This window comes from Chrysochloris asiatica, unplaced genomic scaffold (assembly GCF_000296735.1).
Source record: "Chrysochloris asiatica unplaced genomic scaffold, ChrAsi1.0 scaffold00077, whole genome shotgun sequence".
NCBI lineage: Eukaryota > Metazoa > Chordata > Mammalia > Afrosoricida > Chrysochloridae > Chrysochloris > Chrysochloris asiatica.
Window position 1 is genome coordinate 637,442 of NW_006408595.1, and position 7,149 is coordinate 644,590.

Consider the following 7,149-nt stretch of genomic DNA (forward strand, 5'->3'; position numbering starts at 1 on the left):
TTTCCACTTGAAATGATTGAGTAGACCAGCCTGGAGCGGCTAGAATAACAGAAGATACTTCTTGAAAGAAAGACTGACAGGAAAAATACAAAACAATATAGGCAGACTGAATGTTAATACAAGAACAAGCAAGTTGCTTGCCCAGGAGACATCAAGGCAAACGGTCAGGTCCCCTCAGAGCAAACCCCCTCCAAGACTAAGACTCAATGGGAATACATGCTCTGATTGGTGACCACATTCGTCACCGATAATGGGAAGTGATGGGAAAACAGCAATGAAGCTGCAAGCTAAGTCCTACAATGTTCAATAGACTCCCGTGAAACCGGGTGGAGACCTGGTTGGCCAGCAATGTGGCAAGACCTGGGGACTCTTGGGCCCAAAATCAGTGACATAGCCACAGAGGACTAGAGTGGAGACTGAAGCATCCATCTGATAAGAAGAGAGGGCATATGCACAAGAACACCCACACTTGCAGATAATCCCCACGTGACCTGGCTTCAATGACTGGATGATCAGAGCTTAACTAGAAGAAGAAAGAAGAGGGAAAAAAAAAGAGTAATCTAATACAATTTGATGAACTTGACCTACACCTATGGATGCAGTAGCTCAAAAGAGGGAACAAATCTTTACAGCAATCATCATTCCCACTCCCTCCACACATGGAGAGGACAGGGATGGGCAACTTGGACATTGGCTAGCCAAAATGAGGGGCTACAACGGCAAGAAGTGACTGGCTTACAAGCTTTCAAGAGGGCACCTAGATCCAGAGGGTGTGGAGGAAGGTAGAATCTCCACTGAGTAGTATCCAATCTGTCTAGGTGGGGCTGATGAAATGAAATGCTGATAGGTCTTTTGTATTTCAATAGTGAATAATTGTTATCAGGACTGATAGTGAGGGTTGGAAATGTTAAGATAGACGTTTTGTAGAAAGGAGGTGAGTGATTAACTTTTCAGCCTAGGAGCGGAGGTCCCTAGGATCATCAAGGTAGAAGAGTGGAGAGAGGGACGCTACCCAGAGAAGCAGTGATGTCTGGGATGGAGGCAGAGACAATAATGTGGAGAGATGGAGCAACTGGGAAATTCAGACGCAGAGAGGGAGAGGGGCTGTGTGTTGATGATTGGGGGGCAGGCTTGTAGTGTATACCCTTTGGTTGGGTGATGATGCATGGAGGGGATTGTAACCATGGCAATGAAATGAAATATGATAGTATGAATGTAAAACTAATGTTTTCCCATGTAAACTATCACATAATTCACAATAAAACATTTAAAAAAGAAATTAAAATTTAAAAATGATGCTTCACAAGTTGACTCTAGTTTAGTTGTCAAAGCTCATCTCCAGAAACAGTCCATAAGGATCCCTGGTGGTCAGCTGTTAAAGAAATTGGCTACTAACCTAAAAGCCAGCAGTTTGAACCCACTGGTTGCTATGTGGGAAAAAGATAAGTCCATTTGCAGTCTTGGAAACTCTAGGAAGCAGTTCTAATCTGTCCTATCCGTGGCTACTCCATGGCAGTGAGCAGGTGTTCCCTTAGTATTTAGACAATTTTATAGCTGACTTTTTGTGTAATCCATTCCCTGTGTCATTTTCCTTAGTTTCCTCCTATTCCCTTCTTATATGTAACTTTCAGATTACCTGCATCTCCTCCAGAACTAATTATTCTATATTTAATGATGTAGACTCTTGGTGTGTCACTGTAGGCTAAATGCTGGACTGTGAACCACAAGGTTCAAACCCACTAGTAACTCCTCAGAAACTCTATACAGGGTCACTATGAGTTGGAACCAACTCAACGGCACTCAACAATGAAAACATTTCATTATGATGCTATATATGGAGTACTGTGTGACACTATAGTCTAAGCACTGGATGCTGACCAAAAGGTCAGTGGTTCAAACTTACCAGCCATTCCTCAAAACCCCTATACAGAGTTGCTATGAATTTGAACTGACTCTATGGTACTTAACAACAACATACTTTACATATAAAGATTTCTTATTTCAAGTATCGCACACTGCATTGCAATTATTTGTTTACATATCTGGTCCTCTACAACCATGGGTAGTATTTTCTTTTCACTTTGTGACTTCAATACCTAATATAGTTGTGGTTGGTGGTTGTGTTTAGTCTAGTTAGTTCTGACTTACAGTGACTCTATATATAGTTTCTGAGGCTGTAAATCTTTATGGATCAAAAAAACCTCATCTTTCTCCTATGAAGCAGTTGGTGGATTCGAACTGCTGACCTTGCAGTTAGCAGCCCAAAGTATAACCTACTACACCACCAAGGCACCTAATATAGTGGCTGCATACCACAGAGTTGGTTCTGATTCATAGTAACCCTGTACAGAGTTTCTGAGGAGTAGGTTTTGAAAAACAGATCTTGTGGCTCACAGTCCACTTCTGATCTGATGGCACCATATCAGGTGTCCGATACTGAATATATTGTTGTTGTTAAATGCCATTGAGTTGGTTCCAAGCCATAGCAATCCTATATAGGTTTACCAAGGAGCAGCTGGTGAGCTTGAACCACCGACCTTGAGGTTCAAATTAACCTTCAGTCCAGCACATTAACTCACAGTGTCACACCAGGACTCCAATACCTAATATTTATTGTTGTTATTGTTCTTAAGTGCTGTCAAGTCAGTTCCGACCCATAGTGACCCTGTATAGGGTTTCCAAGGATCAGCTGGTGAGTTTGAACCACTTGCAGTTCAGACCTACCTTGCAGTTCAAACCTACCTTGCAGTTCGCACATTAACCCACAACATTTGTGAAATGAAATTGGAGGATCTACTGAAAACATGTATTTCAATCTTTTGGAATTGGAAAAGATATAAGTAGCCCTGTGTCTAATAATATATATATATATATATATATATATGGAAATCAAGGAGTCGTCGCATGGCTAAGTAATGGCATAGTCAGAGTTAGAATTCAATTGTAGACCATCCCAATGCTGCCACAAGTATTTTTTGAGCATGTAAATATATGTAGGACTGTTGATACATTTATGAATTTATTATATGAATTATCTAATATGTTCATGAATTTCATGTGCAAATAATTATCTTCTTTCATGTAAGTAATGATGGTCAATGTTTCTTCTTCTAACAAGAAGATATTAACATTGATTTTAGTTTTATCCTGAATACATAGTGACAGAATAACATTCTATTAGACACAATGCCCTCCCACTAAGTTTAAAGTGGCAAACCTCATAAATCTATGCACATACTCATTATGAACAATATTTACCTACTTTATCCATTGCTGTGTGATGTCAATTCCATTTATAATAAAATGGCAGGGAATTGCTCACATACAGTATTCAAAACTGTGGGGATCAAAAAGTAATGCTTGAAGTTACCAAGGAGTACAAATAGCTGCTAAGCAACAGATTAGAAATTCAAGTCCACTGAAAAGCACTTCAGAAGAAGGGTCTGGCAATCTACTTCCCCCAAAAATAGCTGCTGAATACGCTGTGAAGAGTAGTCCTACTATAATTCACATGGGATTGCCATGACTCAAATCAACTTGACATCACTTGGTTACTGGTAAGATAATGCCCCATTTACATTTACTGACCCATCAAAGGCAGAGCAGGAAGAGGGAGATGATGCTACAGGGTCAGAATCATAAAAGTTTTCCCTTTTCCTAAGGATTTAGGAAAAAAAGAAATTAAAAGAAAAGGAAAGAATCTAACAGCACTTTTCCTTCTTTTCTGTACCACATCCTTAAGGAGAAATGACCTGGATCAGAGATATGGAGCAATAGACTGATAATCAATCGAAAAAATCAGAAAACCCATTCCTAGTCTCTGAACCTCGAGTTATGTGACTATCCAATTTTCAATTTTTCTCACACATAAAATCAGAAATTTTAACAATAATAGTTCTAAAGAATAGCCTTACCTTCAGCACTTTATGCATATTTTTCATTAAAAAATACAGCAGCCTCCTGTAAGGACATATTTATTTCCCCTATTTTACACATATGTATACTAAGGATGTTTTAGAGATAGGATTCAAGTCCAGGTTTGTCTAAGGGGAAAGCCCACATTTTTGACATAATAAAGTTACACCATCTCCAATGTGGTATGATTTCACAGAACTCTGCAATCAGCCTGAATGTATATTGCTACTGACATAATGAAGATATTCTTTAGCAGTCTTTTGGGCAGATAGTTACCTAATCCTCCATTAAGAATACCAGGTTTGTACAAATTAATTCAACCTCCCCATTATATAAATGCAAATGAATTTCAAAGAGAAAACAGGGCTTGGCCATGAACACCCAGAAGGCAGATCTAGGTATGCTTGTCTATTGGAATTTGTACCCACGAAACTAGCTTTTTTGAGTCAATTCAGAATCATACCTACCTTATAGGACAAAGGACAATACAGTTTCCAAGGCTGGAAACCTTTTCCAACTCTCATAAGTCAGTAGCATGTGAGTCAGTATAACCAGGACTCTCCACTACTCGTCTGTCAGTTTGTCATATTGTGGTGACTTGTGAGTTGTTATGATTCTGGAAGCTATGCCACTGGTATTTTAAATACCAGTAGGGTCACCCATGGTGGACAGGTTTCAGATGAGCTTCCAGACAAAGACAGACTAGGAAGATTGACGAACTAATATTTAGTCACTGAAAACCTTATGATTAGCAGAGAAACACTGTCAAATATAGTGCCAGAAAATGAGCCCCTCAGGTTGGAAGGCACACAAAACGTGACTGGGAAAAAGCTGCCTCCTCAAAGTAGAGTTAACTGTGATAATGTGAATGGAGTGAAGCCCATGGGAGTAAAGCCCACGAGAGTAAAGTCTGTCGGACCTTCATTTACTGATAGGGCACAATTCAAAATGACGAGAAACAGCTGTAAACATACATTAATAATCAGAACATGGAATGTACAAAGTATTAACCTAGAAAATTGGAAATTGTAAAAAATGAAATGGAGTACATAAACATTGATATCTTAGGCATTAATGAGCTGAAATGGACTGGTATTGACCAGTTTGAATCTGACAACCACACGGTTCACTATGCCAAGAATGACAAATTGAAGAGGAATGGTGTGGCATTCATTGTCAAAAAGAATATACAGATCAGTCATAAGGTACAATGCTGTCTGTGATAGGATAACACCCATGTGCCTACAGGGAAGACCAGTTAATGAACACTATCCAAATTTACGCAACAATCACTAAAGCCAGTGAGGATGAAGTTGAAGAATTCTATCAACTTCTTCAGTCTGAAGTTGGTCAAAGATGCAATCAAGATGTATGGCTCATTACTGGTGACTGGAATGCAAAGGTTGGGAACAAAGAGGAAGGATCAGTAGTTGGAAAATATGGCCTAGGTAATAGAAATGATGCTGGAAGTCTCATGACAGAATTCTGAAATATCAATTATTTGTCCATTTCTAATATCTTCTTTAGACAGCATAAGAGATGATTATACACATGGACCTCACCAGATAGAATGCACAGAAATCAAATTAACTACATCTGAGGAAAGAAACAATGGAAAAGCTTCATATCATCAGTCAAAACAAGGCCAGGGGCAAATTGTAGAACAGACCATCAATTGCTCCTATGCAAATTCAAACTGAAGCTGAAGAAAATAAACACAAATACATGAGAACAAAAATGTGACCTTGAATATATCCCACCTGAATTTAGAGATCATCTGAAGAACAGATTTGATGCATTAAACACTAAAGACCGAAGACCAGAAGAGTTGTGGGATGACATCAAGAACATCATCATACAGGAAGAAAGCAAAAGTCATTAAGAAGACAAGAAAGAAGGAAAAGATCAAAATGGATGTCAGAAAAGACACTGAAACTTGCTCTCCAGCGTAGAGATGCTAAAGCAAATGGAAGAAAAGAGGAAGTACAAGAGCGGAACAGAAAATTTCAAAGGTCTGCTTGAGGAGACAAACTCAAATATTACAACAAAATGTACAAAGATCTGGAGTCAGAAAACAAAAAAGGAAAGAACACACTCAGCATTTCACAATGTGGTGGAACTAAAGAAAAAATTCAAGCCTCAACTTTCATTATTGAAGGATTCTCTGGGTAAATTATTGATTGATGCAGAAAGCACCAAAAAAAGATGAAAGGAATACACAGAGTCACTATACCAAAAGGGAATGGTTGATGTTCAACCATTTCAAGAGCCAATGATACTGAAGGAGACAGTCCAAGGTGCATAGAAGGAATTGTCAAAGAACAAGGCACAAGGAATTGATGAAATAAAAATAGAAATCTTTCAAGAAAGTGATGTGGAATAGGAGGCACTCACTCATCTATGCCAAGAAATTTGGAAGACAACTAATTATCTGGCCAACTGATTGGAAAAGATCCATATGTGCACCCATTCCAAAGAAAGGTGACCCAACAGAATGCAGAAATCATCGGACAATATCTTTGATGTCCCATGAGAGCAAAATTTTCCCAAAGGTAATTCAGAAATGGCTGCAAAGCAAACATTGACAGAGAACTTCCAGAGATTCAAGCCAGATTCAGAAGAGGCCGTGGAACGAGGGATATCATTGCTGATGTCTGATGGATTTTGGCTGAAAGCAAAGAATATCAGAAAGATGTTTGCCTGTGCTTTATTGACTATGCAAAGGCTTTCAATTGTGTGGATCATGACAAGCTATGGACAACATAGTGAAATATGAGTATTCCAGAACACTTAATTGTGCTCATGGACCAAGAGGCAGTTGTTCAAATAGAACATGGGGACACTGAATGTCTTAAATTAAGAAAGGTGTGTGACAGTGTTATATTCTTTCACTATACTTATTCAACCTGTATGCTGAGCAAATAATCTGAATAGCTGGGTTATATGATGAAAAACATGGCATCAGGATTGCAAGAAGACTCATTAACAACCTGTAATATGCAGATGGTACAACTTTGCTTGCTGAAAGTGAAGAGGACTTACAATATTTACTGATGAAGATCAAAGATCACAGCCTTTGGTATGGATTGCATCTCAATGTAAAGAAAACAAAAATCCTCACCACTGGACCAATAAAGAACATTTTTATGAGAAAAGATTGAAGTTGTCAAGGACTTCATTCTTCTTGGATCAACTATCAACACTTATGGAAGCAGCAGTCAAGAAATCAAACGA